Here is a 22,004-nt window from a genome sequence, read left to right as displayed (position 1 = left end):
ATTTGCCATTACTGAGTCACAAGATTGTAGATTTCTTAGCACAAAAAGATTTTTTGAGCTAGGGCACAAAATTTCATAGTGGTTTCAACAAATTTGCAAAAAAAGTTGAGAAATAAGAAGGGAAAATTTTGTGGGTAAGTAATCTGTAACCTGTAAAAATCAAGAACGTGGTGTTTGGAAGGTTTTAAAATTTTAAAAGATGTCTCCATGGAAGGAATTTTATGGGCAAACTAATTATTTAAAGAGAGCTATGCATGATGATTTCCTAGAACAATTTCCCTTATCAGTAAATGAAATAATTAAAGGAAGGAAACTCATTCCTAAGAACCCTAGGGTAGTTGTCGCTAAGGGTTTCTATGATAGGGTAAATTGGGTAAGAGATGCCCAGGTATCTATGGGAGGTTTGAAATTGTTCAAAAAATGGTTTGTAGAAAGGAATTTAGATACCCCCATGAGAAATGTCTGGGAATTCAACATTGGAAGATTAACAGTCCCTATATTTTTCTTTGATAGTGATCTATTGACTGACCTGGCTAAGAAATATGATGCTATTATGCAGTGGGTAAAGAATCATTCTAGAGTGAATCTTTTTAGGGTTTTCCCTGAGCTTCTCAGTGAAGTTTTTAATCTCAACCCTAACCATGTTGTGTATGAGATCATTGATATGGATGATTTGCAAGCAAGATATGATGCACAAAGAATATACCTAAGGATAGGGCCATTGTAGGAGCATGTTGCTAAAGTTAGAACCTTGTCTATGATTATTGCTAGCACACCCGAGCCATTACTAAAAAGAAATTTTAACCCTAGGGCTCAAGCATTATATATTTCTCTTTGTAAGATTTTTGGAATGGATGAAGCTAAGAAAATCCCAGGCTCAATTGTCCTCATAATGGCTCAAACTCTTCAATTTGGAATGAGCACTATTCTAGATTTTGCTACTTTTCTTGCAAAAGAGATTCACAATAGTTTGGTGGGGATACCAAGGGGAAAAGTGGATAAACCTTTCTATTGGTATTCATTTCTTATGTATGTATGTTTGTATAAGGGACTTGCCTTCTTTTCTAAGGGTATGGAGCTAGAAACAACTAAGAATGGAGAGAGGAATCTAGTATAGTTATGGAGTGTGGATTTGACCTTAGAAGCCACAGATGCCACTTATATGAGGTTTGATAGATATTTTGCATCAAAGCTTTGCTTTTGAGAGGAGACAACCCTAGAATTCAACAAAAACTGTTAGAATTGGCCAGACCCAAGGACCATTCATAAGGGCTACTAGTTAGTCATAATTAGGGGGATATAATTCCCTATAATGTTTCAATGTAATAAGAGTATATGGATTTTTGGGAAAGCCTCATGTGCTGCCATTTCATGTGCCTCTGAAGATAGGAATAATTGAGCTGTTATGGAAAAGAGGCACTATAGATGAGAGGGAGTTTCCAAAGAAGGGTACATTTTTTCCAATTATTACTATGGCACATGAATTTGTCTTCGTAATGAAAGGGTGGAAGCATTTGAATTTGTCTTCGTAATGAAAGGGTGGAAGCATTTGAATTTGTTCCTAGATAGATATAACATAGCATAATCTAATGCTAGGTTTATTGATCCTAAAGGATTCCATGACCTCTTAAGAGAGAGAATAAAAGCTTCACACATGGTGCAACAAGTTTACTAGCTAGAGGATGTGATTAGAAATGTTCTTACTTTGCAAGAACAAGAATTGAGAAAGGGGAAATGGATAGTCTTTAGCAAAACCCTAGAATTCATTAATGCTTTTGACCCCCATTATGATCCATTGAAAGATAAGAAGTAATGGGGAGCCAAGATGCAAGAATTGATGAATAATTTTGCTACGATAATACAAGCCATGAATGAGAAGAAGGATGCATATGCCAAGGCTTATCTAGACAAGGCTACAGAGGTGCAGAGGAGAATAAATAGTAGAGATATGGTTTCTCTAGGTCAATATACTTTGCAGAAAAGGGTAGGATATGTAATGATCAAGAATGTGCAACAGGTTCCTCCTCAGCAGAGACCAAGGCCAGAAAGCCCATCTATAGCCAGTGCTCCAAAAAGACAAAATTTAGAGCAAGGATCTTCTTTTCAGATGGAGCAATATTCCCCAAGTCAGTCTCCCATCAGAATTGATGATGAAACATCTATAAGAGAGAAGCTTAGAAAAATTGGTGGAGAGGGAGATGTAATTGTTACCACCATAGATTTGGAGATTGGAGAGCCATGAGAACCACCTACACCTTCCTTGGATTTAACCATTGCTGATTACCAAGGTAAGGAAATTGATCCAATAGTTTCCCAAGCCTCTGAGAGGCTTATTAATGATGAAAATTTTGTGAAGTCTAGGGCATTTGCTCAATTTTTATGGAGGCTAAATATAGGAAATTTTGAGAAGACTTGTGAAAAGATAAAGGCAAAATAACTTGATAAATTGGATTCTGCTATTAAGGAGGAGGTAAAATCTAAGTTTCTAAATGAATTTTCTCAATTTACACCTGAGGCCAAAAGGCATGTAGTTAGACAGTCAGAAGTCCTTATTTTACTTGAATGGGATATAGTGAATGCCATAGTTTTTGATTTAGTAAGGAAAAAAAAGGATGTCCAGCTTAAGATTGAGGAAGAGATATTACAGGCTCATAAGGGAGTCAAGTTTAGTGATGACCACCAAGCCCTTGTTATTTGGTCAATGGAAAAAAGAGACAAGACTAGAATGGAGGAAATCTCTACTGCACAATATACTGGTGCATTGACAATTTTTAGAGTTGGTGAGGTAGGTAGTAAATAGATAATAGGAATGGCCTCAAAAATGCTGAAATTTGGTAGTGTGGTGTCTTGCTAGGAAGATGATAGATTTTCTCAACTAAATGCTAGGTTTGAAGAAGTATTGAGATCATATGAGGAGATGGATATGCAGATACAATCATTAGAAAAAAAAGTATCTCAAATGGAGAAAAAACTAGGGAAAAGAAAAGTTGAAGAATCTAGTAGACCTAGGATTGTATACCCCCCTAGGCCACCTATTGAACCTTTCAAGTCCACTCCAATTGTTGAGGTACCAGATACCCCTGAAAGGATAGAGTTCTACATTGTAGAGGATTTTGAAGAGGAAAAGAATAAGTTGTATGCATTGCATGTAGAAATAAATAATTAGTTTGAGGAGAAAATAAGGCAGGCTATAATGTATTTAGTAGATAAGATTGAGTTGCAATCATTTTTTGATTTATTAACAAAGATTGTATCTATTAATGATGAATTAAAGAGAAATGAGGGTAGTTTCAGACCCCTTATTCAGAAATGGATAGAAAGGAATGAAGATATAACTGCTATGCGTATATCTTTCATTCAACTACCATGTCATCAAATAGAATAGATCTTCAATTTGCTAAATAAGTTGCAAGGTTTCGATGAAAAACAAGATTCTTTTCAAAAAAGATTAATTATTTGTTTTTCCAAGTATATTGTAAAGGAGTTTGATTTATTTCCTTGTGCTTTAAAGACCATTGATAAAGTGAAGGAAAAGGAAGAATGGAAGAAAGAGCTAGATGAGATCTTTTCTGAAAGGATGAATAAAGTCATTAATGAAATCGGTCATTTGTTATGGGCTCGGACAAATGAGGAGGTGGTAAAAGTATAGTTATTTTATAAAGATGTCAAGAAAAACCTTGTTCATATAGAGGCAGTTGCAAATTCCTTAATAACTATACAAAGGGAGGTTCTAAATTTTGATTGGCCAGATGACACTACTTATAATGAGTGGAAAGATAAATTCATGTCGATAAAGCAAATGTTAGAAGATGATGAGGTAAAAGATGATGCAAGTGTAATTGTTACTTTAACAGTTGATGATGAAGATAGAGAAAATTCCCAAGTTAAAGTAAACTTGCAAGTAACTGAAGAGGACACATCACTTTCAAGCCTCATCGTCACTTATTCTAAGGAATTAGATTGATAGAAGAATCAAATCATTGTACTTTGCTGATTCCAAAGGATCTAATAGAAAGGGGCCCACAAAAGGAATGTTTGATGTATAAGTCTTTTTGTTACTCACATTTTGTCATTTTGTGATAGGTGTGTGTAAATATCTCTTGTAAAGGACACCTATCAATTTATTTTAGCCTGAATTTTGTTGCATCTCACATTATATAACTGAGACTCTAAGGCTATAGAATGGTTTGATTTTCTAATGCTTAAGTGATATACTTAGTTTGTTTTCAGTCCAATGTTTGGAGCAAGTTTTATGATGTATTATCTCTGTTAGTTCCTGAGAATGCATTAATATATAGAATGATCTCCGTGTTTCTTCCTAAGGTCATTTTGAGTTTATTGTGAATGTATACAATTTTAAAAGAAAATGAGTACAAATTATGAATTGTCCCCATATCAGTTCTTTCTGAATTTTGTATCCTTTTATTTGTTTGGTCATCTTGATATTGTATGAGTAAAGGCTTGTGCAATTGAATGCAATCCAGTTAGGTTGTATATCTGTTCACCACTGTTATTAGTTCAATGGATTAAGTAAAAGCTTTGATGGATTTGCTGAGGTTACTATAGTAGTGGGAAGGATTTTTTGAATGATGAATTGTGATAAGAATTGCTGATAATATTTGTTGTAAGGCAACAAATTAGATCTATGGATTTGTAGTAGACTTTGAAGCCCAATGGATTAGGCACTGGTTAAATTGATTCAGCTAGAAGAGAAATATGTCATAAATTGTTTTCAAATGCAGAATTATAATCAATTTTACTTTTATTTTGTGAAGATCTTCAAAGTTGGCCGGTATTTGTTTGCATGGAATGTTTTAGCTTCGGTTAGCCACTATTGCTAAGAACACGTGCAGATCTATAGAATTTTTTTTGCCAGATCTGTTATATGGGATGTGTTTATCAAATTATCAAGAATTATGCATGCATTTGAGGATTTGAGATGAGAATTAGAATGAAACTAAAATAATTCTCATACAGTGTTTCCCAGTCTTGAATCATCCCTAGGTATACCCACCCTGGTTTTGCAAAGCCTAAAGAGTAGAAAGCCACCCTTGGTTTTGTTGAAGTTGGGTCCAAGTGGTTTGCACATATAATTGTTAATAGGTATTAGCTAATCCTTAGATTGTGTGAGTGAAATCATTTTGGTATAGAGCATTTTGTTGATTCAATAGTTTTAAAACACCAACAAAATGGCGACTCTATTAGGGAGTTGTCCAACACATTTGTGGAAAGTACTGCAATTTCTTTGGTCCTATTGTGTACATGTGTGTCAGATTATCTAAGTTTTTCCTATGGTCGTGTGCAAATATTTTAGTGAGAAACCTTGAGAATTTAAAGAAAAATAGCCAGAATGCCATGAAGATGCACTGATGTAAGTGTCTTATCTAACGAGCAAGAGTTGCAGTCTTATAATCTCAATGAATTGTCTATCTATGTCAGATATTTCTTTTTCTATTTGTGTGTTTCTCCTTGGAGTTAGGAATAATTGTCATTGTGTATTTTCCAAAGAATAGGGTGGCGACTCAGTCAAGGTTTTGAAGCTAGTGCTTGTTTTAACAAAAGGTGAATATGGCTAACAAGAGAAAGAATACAAGAGCTTACATGAGAGCCAATCTTGATGTACCAATGTATATCGATTTACCCCAAGGTGATAGGAAGAACCAAAATAAGAAAAGGACAGATCCAAATCCCACCTAGAAACCCAGAGGTAGTGTATCCATCAATTCCTAGTATCGACCAGTATTGGGGAGAGAGTCTTCTTCACTCAGTTCTGAATCCAAAATGACAAGACTCTTAGGAGGCATTTTTAGTACCCCAGTACTAGATGAAAAAACATATCAAGATAAAGATAGGGTTCTAGTAGGGAATGCTTCACCAAGGCTAGATCTCATAGTAGATATAAATCGTAGGCTAGGATTTAAGAGTTCACTTGATGATCCTTTTAATCCCAGAGTAACCCCATACATGGAGCCCAATCTTATAGATCTAGACAATCTTGCTGATTTAGAGGCTACTTCTATAGACCCTAAAGAAGTCCAATCTGAGATAGGATTTTTGAAGAAATGGGTTGTTGAGGAAGAAGCTAAATGCATTCATCTTGAAAAAGAAAAGGAGCAAGCCACCTTAGATGCCATAATAAAAAGAGATGCTCTGCTAAGAAGGATGGCTACCTTGAAGGAGCAAAATAAAATTTTTGAAGAAAATACCACAACTCTCCATACTGATGTTTTTGGAGATGTACATAGTCTGAGAACTAAAGTTCAAGAACAAGAACAATGCTTGAATCAAAAGCAAGAACCAGTTATTGCTCAAGTCCAAGACTATAAACCTGTCCAAGTAAATCCAATAGAACCCATTGTGAAAGTTGCAGACAAAGGAAAAGGTAAAGCCATAGGAATCCAGATAAATGAACCTCAATCTCAACCAAGAAAATCCACAAAACCTTCTATGTCAAAGTTAGATTTAGACCTGGAAAAGGCTAGAAAAGAGAAGGAAGATCTTGTGAAAGAGCTTGAGAAGGTGGAGAATGAAGCTCAAGTAGCAAAAAATAGGAGAAAAATTTAGTTTAATAAAATGAATTCTGCATTAGCCTCATGGCCAAATTTATCCTTCCCAGCTTTAGCTTCTATACCTCCCTTTAGACGTATAGTTTCAATGCAAGGAATATCTCAGTCTACTCCTACCTCATCATCCACTAATTATACTCAAGTCCTTGTTGTCCAACCTCAACAATACCAAGTTGCTCCTCTAAACCATGCTAACATAGTGAGTACCTCAAATGTTCCTAGTTTCTAGAAGAACCCTGTATACTTCCAAAAGTATAGAAAAATATCATTTTATGGTATTCCTGGTGCTCAACATCCCATATTGTTTGATTTAAGAGACAAATTTGTTAAGTTCTCTGGGAATAATGCTATTAATGGTGAAGAATATTTGAGAATTTTCATATATATGTTAAATGATTATGAAGTTGAACATGAAGATGTGGTCATGAAGTTGTTTGTTCATTCACTAATTGAGGATGCAAGGGATTGGTTTAGAAGGTTACCTGATGATAGTATTACCTCTTGGAGTGACCTGGAAAAATTATTCAAAGAGCAATATGGAGACAACACTAATGCAAGATTCACATTAAATGAATTAAATAAATCAAGAAGAATCCTAATGAGTCTGCATTTGATTTCAATGTTAGGTTCCAGAAAGGTATGTACAAACTATTTCAAGTTATGAGGCTAAATGAGGATGTTTATCTCACAACATATTTTAATGCTTTTGATAGCAAAATGGCTTATCAATGAGGGATAAGGATCCCAAAACTTTAAGGGATGCCTATAAAGTTGCAATAAATATAGAAAACAATAGGAAAGCATCTAGCAAAATGGTTAGAAGAGATGACCCAAAGTTTTTCAATCCCAAGAACAATAACAAAAGGGAAGGTGATAAAACTCCTACAGGAAAAAAGCTAGAAGAACCTATAATAGGCCAAGTTTTGGAATTACTAAAGAAGATGAAACCCACTAGTTTCAATAAGCTGAATGTTGTTGAGAAAACCCCTAGGAGTAACAAAAATTTCAATAGGCAACCTAGAATGCAAAATTAACCTTACACTACCCAGTGGAAAGATGGTAAGCCAGTTCCTAACTAGACAAAAAATGTGAAGGATAAGGGTACCCCAAACCCCCTGCAAAGGAACACTGTAAATATGAATGATGATGTACCATGGTGCATTGTATTTCAATCACCTCATTCTTCTGATTATTGTGCTATTGCTTAATCATTTTCCCTAGATCAAGGTGTGCAACTTGAAGAAGAAAATGAAGAGAAAAGCCATCATGATATAAGTTGCAATATGGTAAGCATGTGTGATGATTTTATAGATTCTAATTCTGAAGAACCTAAAATTGATATTACCAGCCAGAGAATTGCTAATCATTTACATCATTAGCAAGTGCTTTTAGATGATGAAGGTTACGATGAAGATAAGGTATGTGTTACATCTTCTGATGTAGGTCACAGAAGATTAAGAATGTCCTCCAAAGAGGAGATCGATAGAATCACAATAGAAATGATTTCCCAAGTTCATAGTAACTACAATTTGAGAAATAGAATAGTAAATAATGATGTAGGAAAGCCATCTACTGTATTCATCAAAGATATTACCCATAAGATGAATGATGAAGATAAGAAGGTCAATATAGATGTGCCTAAGATCAAAGACAACAAGGTTAAGAAGTGGGAACCAAAAAAGAAGGTTCAATTTCAAACAAATGAAATAAAAAAAGTAGTTGTGTAAGAAAAGAAATTAGGACCTGATACTATCAAGCAAACAGTGGTGTGTGTTGTTCAAAAGACTTCAACTCCAAGTATTCTTGTAAAACCCACTATTGTTGAACCTGTTGATATGATATCCATGTTGTCCCAAATAACTATAAAAGTACCTTTGTCTAAACTTCTTAGAATTGAAGAGCATAAAAGAAAGGCTTTATCATGGTTGGGAGGGATAGGAAACAACAATATTGTTGTAGAACAAAGTGTTATCCAACAAACCCCATTAGTAGTAGAAGATAGTGGTACCATATCTCAGATTCCCCAAATGTTTTTAGATGATTCCTCAGTGCCATATATAGAAGATATTGCCCCATTTTTCCTCAGTTTTGATCATAAATGGAAAGACCCTTAAAAATTGCATGATAGATTTAGGAGCCTCTAGTACCATCATGCCCTTCAAGATAATGGAAGTATTAGATTTGAAAGTAGACACTAAGTAGGGACGATGTAGAGGTATGGATGCTAGGGAAGTCCCAGTCATAGGTACCATAAATGCTTTACCATTCAAATTAGCTGTATATCCTAAAGTAGAGTCCATGTTAGTCCTTGTAGTGGATATACCTCCACACTATGTAATGGTTCTTTCTAGAAAATGGAGTGCTGCTATGGGAGACAGTCTGCAATGTGACTTAACCTATGCTACTTTTCACATTAGAGATAAGGCTGTCAAAGTGGATAGAAAGCCAAGGGTCAGTTACCTTTTAGGGGAGGAAATTGATAGAGACTCCACTTGATTCTTAGATACTAGTGTGAATGCATTCAGAGCTGAATTGATTATTCAAGAAGTTGAGAATTTTCCTATTGTAATTGAACATGAAGTTGATTGTTGTATGGACTCATCGGTATTATGGACAATTTTTTTTGATGGGGCCAGTTCAAAAGAGGGTTTAGGGGTAGGGGTAGTTTTTGTTTCTCCTGAGAAAAATACTTTTAGATACTCATTCACTTAAAAATTTTCTTGCACAAATAACATAGCTGAGTATGAATCCTTTTTTTTAGGGTTGAAAGTTACTACCCATCATGGAATTAAGAAATTACATGTCATAGGGGATTCTAAACTAGTTATATCCTAGATAAAAGAAACCTATGCATCCAAGAACAAAAGATTAAAGCAGTATAGAAATGTTGTTTGGGACCAGATAGAATCTTTTGATGCATTTGGTATCTCATGGAGAGATAGGACTCAAAATAAGATGGCTGATTTATTAGCAAATGTAGCAATCAAACCTAAGGAGATATCATTTGTAGGAATTTCTCAAATTGAAGTACAGAGCAAACCTTCAATACCTAATAATATTGAAAATTGGCAAGTATTTGAAGATGACAAAGACATTATAATTTTTTTGTTAAATGAAGACAAATACCATGGTCAAAAAATGGATTGCAGTGATTTAATTGAAACCATAGATGGTAAGGAAACTATTTTTGGTCAACAGATTATACAGTTGAAAACCAACAAGGTGCCAAAGGGGTTAGTGGTTTTGAAAAGTATTTTTGATAACCAGGATAGAGTCAAACTAGGAGTTAAGGACCCTAAGCCTCAAGAATTAGAAGAGATAAACCTTGGTACAGATGAAACTCCCAAGAAAGTTTATATTGGCCAAAATCTGCCTACTGAAATCAGAAAACCATTGATTGACTTGCTTAAGAAGTAAAGACATGTTTTTGCATGGTCATATGATGACCTTAAGGCTTATAGGGAAGATTTTTTCCAACATGTCATACCACTAAAGGATAATGTAAAACCTTTTAGACAAAAACAAAGACCAGTAAACCCTCCCCTAGCTCCCAAAATGCAAGAAGAATTGATGAAATTAAGGGATGGGGGGATAATCAAACCAATTAGACATTCCACCTGGGTTTCAAATTTGGTACCTGTTAGAAAGAAAAATGGAGACATAAGATTATGTGTGGATTTCAGGAATTTGAACATTACATCCTTGAAGGATAGTTATGGATTACCAAATATGGAAGCCATGTTGCAGCAAGTAACTGGTTCTGAGCTAATGTCCATGATGGATGGTTTCTCTAGGTACAATCAAGTTCTAGTAAAGGAAAATGAACAATTTAAGATAGGATTCACAACCCCATGGGGAATATATATATATGTAAGGATGCCATTTGGCTTGATCAATGTAGGAGCTACTTTTCAAAGAGCTATGGATGTGGCATTTCATGATTATATCAACAAATTTATGGTTGTATACCAAGATGATCTTACAACCTATTCTAAGAAGGTTGAGGATCACTATAGGCATTTGGAGAATTTTTTTATCAAAGCTTTGGAATATGGAGTATCATTGAACCCAAAGAAATGTACATTTGAGGTGACAAAAGGAAGATTTCTAGGACATATAGTGTCTAAAGATAGTGTGAAGATAGATCCTAAAAGAGTGGAAGCCATTGATAAGGTGCCTAAGCCCAAAAATGTGAAAGGAATACAGTCTTTCTTTGGGCAAGTTAATTTTTTGAGAAGATTTGTTACAAAATTTGCTGAAATTAGTAGACATATTTCTAAAATGCTCAAAAAAGGAGCTAATATTGACTGGAATGGAGAACTTTCACAATCATTTCAAGATATTAAGACTGCCATAAAAAATACCCCAGTCCTCAGAACCCCAGATTATACAAAGCCTATGCATATTTTTTCTTTTGCATCCTTTCACACTATAGCCCCAGTCTTGTTGCAAAAAAATGAAGAAGGATATGAACAACCCATTGCTTTTTTCAGAAAGTCACTATAGCTTGCTAAATTGAAATATGACATAAATTAAAAACAAGCATATGCTTTAGTAAAGGCTGTTAAGGCTTTCAAATGCTACTTAATAGGTGCTATTGTCATTGCATTTGTGCCTAGTGTTGCTATTAAAGACATATTTTCTCAGCAAGAAGTGTCGGGAAGAAGGTGTAGATGGATCAACATGATCCAAGAATTCAATATTGAAATACAGATAACTAAGTTGGTAAGAGGTCATGGTTTGGCTAAACTCATGGCTGAATCTAATTTGGATGCTAATCAAATAAATGTGGTAGTTGATGACCTCAGATCTGACTTATGTGACATGGATAATTGTAATTGGTATGTAAATGCTATCTATTATTTTCAACACATGGAAGCTCCTTCCCATTTGATAGAAAATGAAAAAAGGAATACTAAATTGCAAGCCATCAGATACATAATTGTCAAAGGCAGTCTATGGTGGAGAAATTTTGAGGGAGTGTTACTAAAATGTATTTATCAAGAAAAAGCAAAAGAAGTTTTAAACAAAATGCATGATGGAGTTTGTGGAGGACACTATATGGCCAAGACCACTGCACATAAGGTGGTGAGAGCTGGATTTTGGTGGCCCTCGCTTTTCAAGGATGCTCAAATCATGATTAGAAAATGTAATGCATGCCAAAGATTTGCTGGAAAATTGAAATTCTTAGGTAATACTCCATTAAAGCCAGTTGAACTCCAAGCACCTTTTCAACAATGGGGTATGGATTTCATAGGTGAAATCTCTCCCAAATCTAGCACTGGCTATTCTTGGATTCTAGTTGCTATAGACTATTTCACAAAGTGGGTAGAAGCAATCCCTGCAAGAAATGCCACTAGTAAAGTTTTTAATAGTTTCTTGTTGAATAACATTATTTTCAGATTTGGTTGTCCTCAAAAAATTGTAACAGATAATGCAATATGCTTTAGGTTTGAAGAATTCAAGAAATTCTATGACAAATATGGGATCACTAGATCAACATCATCCCCATATTATCCACAATGAAATGGACAAAATGAGTCTACAAATAAGAGTTTGTTGAAAATAATAAAAAGGACATTGGATGATAATAAGGAAGCCTGGGATTCCAAGTTACAGTTAAAAATATGGGCCGACAGGGTAACTATGAAGAAAGCTATTGGTGTGGCACCATTTGATTTGGTATATGGAATTCAAGCAAGAATGCCTCAGAACAACCTAGTAGGTCTGTATAACTACATTCAAATGTATGATGAGGATATCATTGATGATATGCAAGAAAGATTGGATGAACTAGTTGGGCTAACTGAGACTAGAAAATAAGCATCAATTAGAAACCAAAAGTTGCAACTACATGTTAAAGTGCTCTATGATAAAAGGACAGTGAGCAAGAAATTTGAAGATGGAGATTTAGTCCTTATGTGGAATGCTAGGATAGAGGATAAATGAAAACATGGCAAGTTTGGTCCGATATGGTTAGGTCCCTTTCTGATTGAAAACACATGGGGAGAAGACTCCTATATTCTTAAAGATCTATCAGGTAACATTCTTGAACTATTCTTGAAGAGGTATTTCTACTGAAATACTTGTTTTTCCATGAACAATAGTCTAGGTTTCCTTGTACATTTTGTATAATCTTTGTGTCTTTTGTACAGTCCGTATATATTTTTTTGTTCTATGTCTTTCCTCTCTCTAAGTTGTCTTAGTTTTTAAGGTCAAGGTTGTGGTCTACTTCTCCTAGGGATTCTAAGCCCTCATATGAATCTTGCTTATTCATTTTCCCTAGATAGAGCCACTGTTGGCCTGGTTTTTAACAACCCTTGCTTTGTTATATTTAGCAGTGAAAAACCCTAAATGTGTACCCCAAATAATTTGAAATTTGGTCAAAACCCTAGGAAAAATTCACTAACTAACCTTGTACCTAACCCTATTTGGCCCTAGCCTTTGAAAACCTTAGAAAGTATCATTTCAAATAAATTTTAGCAGGATATTTTATCCTAAAGGTTTATTTACATAAGAATGACCTTTTAATATTTTTGATAAACCTTATAAAGCTTGTCTTAATTGCAATTTCTTTCCAGCATCATAGATTCTTTTGAGATCAAGGGTTGAGGCTTGCCCATAATATGGAGCTTCAAGGTCTTTAAATATTACGGGAAAGTGCCTTTTCGACACATAGCCCTTCCTAACATTCTAGCCTCAGTGCACCTAGAAAAGGTTTGTGGTCGTCAAAGCTAGTCAGATCTTTTTGTAGAGTTGTCAGTGCTCTCATACACCTTTTGAAATTCTTACAATATCATGGGCTTATTCTTCAATGAAGGTATTATTTTATAGTTTAGAATTTCTAATCGTCGATCTTGCAAGAATCAAGGGCTAGCGCATGCCCACAATAACAAAGTGCATGAATGTTATACATTGTAGGAAAGTGCCAATGTGATGTGTGGCATAGTGTAACATCATAGGCCCACCTTTCTTAGAAGATAATAACAACTTTTCTTCTATTGTAGTTGTCAGGTGAGTTGGAATACAAAGGAAGTGTCTTATTGGTCTGTCTAGCTAACTAGGTATATAGTTGTGCAAGATTTTTAATCACCATAGATTTAAACAAGATCAATGGAATGCACTTGCCCAAAATATGAAACTGATCAACTTTTGAATAATGCAAGCAAGTGCCTTTGTGACACATGGCAAAGTGGGACCAAGCCTTGAAAGGAATGCTATGTCATGCCGTGCTGGAAAGGTCAGATGAAGTAAAGTACACTAATTGGTAGTAGGTGACAAGTATGCCAAGTTGGGAGTAATGATGTCATGGGAATGAAAACTTTAAATGCTATAGTGAAATTAGTTAGAGCACGTTGGTTAAAAGATTATATTTTATTGGTTAGACAAGCTAAGTGGGCCATCAAGAAAAAAGATTTGGACTCACTATCAATCTGGGTAAGACCGATGGAGAGCGCATGCCCACAATAAGAAGTTGTAGGAATTTAAATAATGTAGGCATGCACCCTTTTGACACGTGGCTGGGTGCTCTAAAGTTTCAAAGGCTTTTTGTGTTTTCAAATAAAGCTGTCAAATCATCATAGGATTAATGGGTGAAATTTAAAGTTGAAGCACAAACACAAAAATAACGGCTATAGGAGTTAATATGATTCAGAGTTCTTTCATGTGAGCTTAATGCATAGGTATAACATGAAAATTTGCCATTACTGAGTCACAAGATTGCAGATTTCTTAGCGTGAAAATATTTTCTAAGCTAGGGCATGGAATTTCATAACAGTTTCAACAAATTTGTAGAAAAAGTTGCGAAAGAAGAAGGGCAAATTTTGGTGGGTAAGTAATCTGTAACCTATAAAAATCAAGAACTTGGCATTTGGAAGGTTTTAAAATTTTAAAAGATGCCTCCATGGCAAGAATTTTTTGGGCAAACTAGTTATTTAAAGAGGGCTGTGCATGATGATTTCCTAGAACAATTTCCCTTATTAGTAAATGAAATAACTAAAGGAAGGGAACTCATTCCTAATAACCCTAGGGTAGTTGTCGCTAAGGGTTTCTATGATAGGGAAAATTGGGTAAGAGACACCCAAGTATCTATGGGAGGTTTGCAATTGTTCAAAAAATGGTTTGCAGAAAGGAATTTAGATACCCCCATGATCAATGTCTGGGAATTTGACATTGGAAGATTAATAGTCCCTATATTTTTCTTTGATAGTGATCTATTGACTAACTTGGCTAAGAAATATGATCCTATTACGGGGTGGGTGAAGAATCATTCTGGAGTGAATCTTTTTAGGGTTTTCCTTGAGCTGCTCAGTGACGTTTTTAATCTCAACCCTAACCATGCTATGCATGAGATCATTGATATGGATGATTTGCAAGCAAGATATGATGCAAAAAGAATACTTTTGTTAAACCTACTCTTACTGAACATGTTGATATGATATCTATGTTGTCCCAAATTACTATAAAAGTGCCCTTGTTCGAACTTCTTAGAATTGAAGAGCATAAGAACAAGACTTTATCATGGTTGGGTGGAATAGGAAACAATAATACTATTGTAGATCAAACTATTTCCCAACAAACCCCATTAGTAATAAAGGATAGTGGTATCATATCACAGATTCCCCAAATGTTTTTAGATGATTCCTCATTGGCGTTTATAGAAGATATTGATCCCTTTTTCCTTAGTCTAATCATAAAAGGGAAGACCCTAAAAAACTGTATGATAGACTCAGGAGCTTCCAACACCATAATACCTTTCAAAGTAATAGAAGCCTTAGGATTGAAAGTGGATACCAAGCAGGGCAGATGCAGAGGAATGGATGCTAGGGAAGTCCTAGTCATAGGTACCATAAATGCTTTACCATTCAAACTAGCCGCATATCCTGACATAGAGTTAACCATGCCTGTCTTGGTGGTGGATATACCTCCACACTATGGAATGTTACTATACAGAAAATGGAGTGCTGCCATGGGGGGAAGCCTGCAGTGTGACTTAACCTATGCTACTTTCCACATTGGGGATAAAGCTATCAGGGTAAATATAGAACCAAGGGTTAATCACATTTTAGGGGAAGAAATTGACAAAGATGCCAATTGTTTCTTAGATACTGGGGTCAATGCTTTCAGAGCTGAATTGATTATCCAAGAAGTTGAGAATTTACCTACTATAATTGAACATGAAGTTAATGTTGTACAAACTCACCAAAATTATGGACAATGTTCTTTGATGGGGCTAGTTCTAAAGAGGGTGCAAGGGTAGGTGTAGTTTTTGTCTCCCCTGGGAATAATAACTTCAGATATTCATTCACATTGAAATTTTCCTACACAAATAATATTGTAGAATATGAGGCATTATTGCTAAGATTGAAAGTTGCCACACATCATGAGATTAAGAAGTTACATGTTATATGGTATTTTGAGTTAGTCATCTCCCAGATAAATGAAACTTATGCATCCAAGAATAGGAGACTAAAGTAGTATAGAAATGCAGTTTGGGATCAAATAGAATCCTTTGATGCATTTGGTATCTCATGGAGAGATAGGACTCAAAATAAGATGGCTGATTTGTTAGCAAATGTAGCAATCAAGCCTAAGGAAATATCATTTGCAGGAATATCTCAGATTGAGGTACAAAATAGGCCTTCTATACTTGATAACATTGAAAACTAGCAAGTCTTTGAAGATAACAAAGACATTACAAATTTTTTTTTAAATGAAGATAAGTACCATGGTCAGGAAATGGATTGCAGTGAACTGGTTGAAACCATAGATGGTAAGGAAACCATTTTTGGTGAAGAGATTATGCAATTGAAAACCAATAAAGTGCCTAAGGGGCTAGTGGTCTTGGAAAACATTTTTGATAACCATGGACAGAGAAAAACCTGGAGTTAAGGATCTTAAACCTCAGGATTTAGAAGAGATAAACCTAGGTACTGATGAAGCCCCCAAAAAGGTTTATATTGGCCAAAATTTGCCTGTTAAAATCAGAAAAACATTGATTGACCTGCTTAGAAAGTATAGACATATTTTTGCATGGTCATATGATGACCTTAAGGCTTATAGGGAAGATCTGTTCTAGCATGTCATACCCTTAAAAGATGATGTAAAACCTTTCAGATAGAAACAGAGACTAGTAAACCCTACCCTTGCTCCCAAAATGCAAGAAGAGTTAATGAAACTAAGGGATGGGGGAATAATCAAACCAATTAGGCATTCAACCTAGGTTTCAAATTTGGTGCCTGTCAGAAAGAAGAATGGAGATATAAGATTCTGTGTCAATTTCAGGAACTTAAACATTGCATCTTTGAAGGACAATTATGGATTACCCAATATGGAAGCCATGTTGCAGCAAGTGACTAGCTTTGAGTTAATGTCAATGATGGATGGTTTCTATGGATATAATCAAGTTCTAGGAAAGGAAAGTGAACAGTTCAAGACAGCCTTCACAACCCCATGGGGAACATATGTATATGTAAGGATGCCTTTCGGCCTGATTAATGTAAGAGCTACTTTCCAAAGAGCCATGGATGTGGCATTTCATGATTATATTGAAAAATTTATGGTTTTATACCAGGATGATTTTACAACATATTCTAAGAAGGCTAAGGAGCACTACAAACACTTGAAAAAAATCTTTATCAAAGCTCTGGAATATTGAGTATCCTTGAACCCAAAGAAATGCACATTTGGGGTGACAAAAGGCAAATTACTAGGACATATAGTGTCTAAGGATGGGGTGAAAATAGACCCTGAAAGAGTAGCAGCTATTGATAAAGTCCCCAAGCCAAAAAATGTAAAAGGAATTCAATCCTTCTTTGGCCAAATCAATTTCCTTAGGAGATTTGTTACCAATTTTGCTGAGATCAGTAGACCTATCTCAAAGATGCTCAAGAAGGGAGCCACTATAGATTGGAATGGTGCACCTTCACAAGCATTCCAAGATATTAAAACTGCAATAAAAAATGCTCCAGTACTGAGAACTCCAAATTACACAAAGCCTATGCATATCTTTTCTTTTGCATCTTTTCACACTGTAGCTGTAGTTTTATTGCAGAAAAATCAAGAAGGATATGAGCAACCCATTGCCTTTTTCAGTAAGTCACTACAGCCTGCTGAATTAAAATATGAGATAAATGAAAAGTAGGCATATGCTTTAGTAAAGGTTGTAAAAGCTTTTAGATGCTACCTAGTAGGTGCTACTGTTGTTGCCTTTGTACCTAGTGCTGCAGTGAAGGATATATTTTCTCAACAGGAAGTATCAGGCATAAGGTGTAGATGGATCAACATGATCCAAGAATTCAATATTGACATACAGATAACTAAGTTGGTAAGAGGTCAAGGTTTGGCCAAACTCATGGCTGAAGCTAATCTAGAGGCTAATTAGATAAATTTGGTAAGTGATGATCTCAGAGTTGACTTATGTGATATGGATCAGTGTGATTGGTACACCAATGTTATATTTTATCTACAACACATGGAAGCTCCCCCTCATTTTCTTGAAAATAAAAAGAGAAGTACTGAATTGCAAGCCATCAGGCATATAATTGTCCAAGGAAACCTATGGTGGAGAAATTTTGAGGGAGTATTGTTGAAATGTGTTGATCAAGGAAAGGCAAAAGAAGTCTTGAAGGAAATGCATGCTGGAGTGTGTGGAGGACACTATATGGGCCCAAATGCTTTGCACATACAATTGTTAATAAGAATTGGCTAGTCTTTAGATTGTGTGAGTAATGTCAACTTGGTATTAAGCATTTTGTTGCTTAGTAGTTTTAGTCTTTTTTAAAACACCAATAGATCTTACTCCACTTTTATTTTGCGATGCCATCTTAGGTGATGTTGAAACTTGTAGTGTTGGCCAGTACAAAGTTGCCAATTGCCAAATCTCTCACCTTTCATCGTGGGATTGAATTTTCTATTTCATTAGCTCTAGGTGGTCAGGTAAACCCTATCCCCAACCTCATCTGATCTTGTTGAGTGCTCAAACATTTTTGGGCACACCGAACTGAAATGTCCCTAAGGGTCACTAAATGCCATAGGGCAGCAATCTTTGATGGGGCATATCTCAAAGCTTGTGCGAGGTATGGATACAATTCTAGTTCCTATTGGACCATATTGTAGAGACCTACAATAGCCTCTCTCATTTTTTGAAGATCTTACTCTATTTTGTTTTTTCGATGTTATCTTGGGTGATATTGAAACTTTTACTGTTGGCCAATACAAAGTTACCAACTGCCAAATCTCCCTCACCTTCCATCATGGGATTGAATTGTCTATTTCGTAAGCTTCGAGTGGGTGGGTGAACCCTATTCCCAACCTCATCCCATCCCATTGAGTGCTTGAATGTTCTCGAGCATGCCAAATCGAAACATCCCTAAGGGTCACTAAATGCCATAGGATAGTGATCTTTGACGGGGCATATCTCAAAGCTCATGCAAGGTATGGATACAATTCTAGTTCCTACAGGACCATGTTGTGAAGACATATAATAATATCTCTCATTTTTTGAAGATATTACTCCATTTTGATTTTACAATGCCATCTTGGGTGATGCTGAAACTTGTAGTGTTGGCTAGTACAAAGTTGCCAACTACCAAATCTCGCTCACCTTTTGTTGTGGAATCAAACTATCTATTCTGTTAGCTTTGGGTGGTTGGGTAAACCCTATACCCAACCTTGTCTCATCTCATTGATCGCTCAAACATTTTTGGGAATGTTGAACTGAAATATTCTTAAGGGTCACTAAATGCCATAGGGCAGTGATATTTGATGGGGCATATCTCGGTGCTCGTGCAAGGTATGGATGCGATTCTAGTTCCTATAGGACCATGTTGTAGATACCTACAATAATGTCTCTCACTTTTTGGAGATCTTACTCTATTTTGATTTTGCGATGCCATCTTAGGTGATGCTAAAACTTGTAGTGTTGGCCAGTATAAAGTTTCCAATTACCAAATCTCTCTCACCTTTCTTCATGGGATCAAACTATCTATTTTGTTAGCTCCAAGTGGCTAGGTAAACCCTATCCCCAACCTCATCCCATCCCTTTGAATGCTTGAATGTTCTCGAGCATGCTGAACCGAAATGTCCCTAAGGGTCACTAAATGCCATAGGGTGGTGATCTTTGATGGGGCATATGTCAAAGCTCATGTAAGGTATGGATGCAATTCTAGTTCCTATAAGATTGTGTTGCAAAGACCTATAATAACCTCTCTTGCTTTTTGGAGATCTTACTCCGTTTTGATTTTGCAATGCCATCTCGAGTGATGCTAAAAATTGTAGTGTTGGCTAGTATAAAGTTGCCAACTACCAAATCTCTCTCACCTTTCATCATGGGATCAAACCATCTATTCCATTAGCTCTGGGTGGCTAGGTAAACACTAGCCCCAACCTCATCCTATCTCGTTGAGTGCTTGAACATTCTTGAGCATGCCGAACTGAAACATCCCTAAGAAAGACTACGGAGAGTGTTATATTCCAAGTAATGATTGGTTGGGATGTACGTTATAGACTAAGGGAGATGATATTCATGAAGGGTTTTAGATAAAAGGCTACTATAATTGTCAAAACAATGTTAATGATAATCAATGCATAAGGTAAAGGCATTACAAAGGAATGAGATCAAAGGAAAATATTCAAGGCAACAATAGTGAGTGTGATGAACAACTTTTTAAACCTTTGTAGTAGTGTAACTATCAATATCTCTTAAAAAACTCTAAATTTTTTTAATCAAAATACTAATTTCCATGAAAACAATGACATGGTATTAAACTTAATATTCATGTTCATTTCTAGGGCTTTGTGGTAGGGTTAAAGAAAGTGGAATTGTTTCCTATGTAGATGGAATAAGTAAAAGAATGTCAAGTGGAAAATTATGGTCATGAAAATATTTAAAATCATCCTAACTTTTCTTTCAACTAAGCACAACAATAGTGCTTAGTTCAAACAAGTGAAAAAGTACACGTGAGAAGCCTATGTAGTAGTTATGTGCAAATGGAATAGAGGTGTCCAATTGAGATCAATGATTGATGAAAGTATAATGAAAAACCTCTTAAAATCTACTTTACTACTATATCATATAGATTATAGTCATATGGTAAAATTCATGGAGAACCTTTAGGGTAGAGGTATATAAGAACTAATTTAATGGATCACATGATAGTGAATTTAAAAAATAATAAGACATAGTGAAACAACAATCTTAATAAATCTAGTAATCATGTGTAATAGAATAGAAGAAATTTAGTACTATTTATAGTAGGAGTAATAAATTAAAATCTTTCAAGGATCTTTTAACAAAACACCTAGTTTTTAATGTGCAAGATGACTCACAATCAAATACTACAATGAGTTGTAAATTTGTGAGTTAGTTCATAAAGGGATAACAATGAAGGAACAATCATAGTTCTAAAGCTATGAAGAGGAGCTCCTAATGCCATTTAAGTGGTGGTAGGTTGGTAGTTTGAGGAAACTTATTATCTACTCCTAGTTTTTCAATGTTGAACTCTATTAGAATAAATTTACAAGTTTCACCAAGCATGAAATGAGAATTCAACAAAGGCTTTCAAATATTTTTGCATACATGTCAGTACACTAGTGATATATGGTGATTTTGAGGCTATACTATATCAATATATTATTATATTGTTATGATGAATGGTGATCTAATGAATAAGAACCTAACAAATCTAGAGGTCCAAAGTTGTGCAATTGTCATAGCATTAAGAATAAGACATTGAAATAGTGAGGTTTTCCCTTTGGAGAATGTGATAGTTATAGCATTATGGTAATAGTAGTGTTAAAGAAGATGAAAAATAGGTGCTCCAAAATTCATGGCCTAAATAAGAAAAGGGATTCCAAAAGATGTCAAAACAATGAAGTTCATGGCTGTCTTGTTGGTGATGTGAAAGATGATTTGTATAGTAGACAAAGCATCAAATTCAAGAAGTTGAAGAACAAAAAGGTTTTGGAAAGTAGTTTTGGTGTAGAGCACCTAATTCTTTTTCATTTATATGTTGTAATTAGGTCTAGGAGTAGATCTAATGATCTCCCTATGACCCATCCATCTTGTAAAGGACACAAGACCCTTTGGTATGAACTATAAACCTTGGGCATCATTTGGTCCTAATGGGTGATTTTTCTTTCATTTTATGTTTTTAGGGTGTGTCTAGAGGTTTGGAAACCTAATAAGGTTCTAGGAGTCAATAAAATCCAATTTTCAACACTTTCTTGCAACCTTTTCAATATTTCTTGCTATAGTGCAAAAATTGCAAAAAGTTGTTAAGCAACTTCTTTTTGTGAGCAACCCAATGGTCCAAACTATCAGGTGGTTGGGAAAATTAGTTGAAATGATCTATATAGGCCTAAGAAATTTGAAGATGGATCAGTGTAGAAGATCCAATTGTTATATTTCTTTCAAATCAATAGAAACTGTTGTGTTTT

General features: G+C 35.3%; 1 pseudogene across 1 annotated transcript in view; it reads left to right on the top strand.

Moving 5' to 3' along the window:
- Positions 1–1,867: 1,867 nt before the first annotated feature.
- Positions 1,868–22,004, top strand: part of LOC149562566 (cytochrome P450 709B1-like) — a 32,717-nt pseudogene continuing 12,580 nt past the window's right edge. The window contains exon 1 of the transcript XR_016364261.1: positions 1,868–2,126. The product of XR_016364261.1 is annotated as a cytochrome P450 709B1-like (transcript). The remainder of the gene's footprint in view (positions 2,127–22,004) is intronic.

Source organism: Cupressus sempervirens, chromosome 4 (assembly GCF_028749045.1).
Source record: "Cupressus sempervirens isolate cs-2001-9-10 chromosome 4, ASM2874904v1, whole genome shotgun sequence".
NCBI classification, from domain to species: Eukaryota; Viridiplantae; Streptophyta; class Pinopsida; order Cupressales; family Cupressaceae; genus Cupressus; species Cupressus sempervirens.
This window is presented reverse-complemented; position numbering and strand designations above follow the sequence as displayed.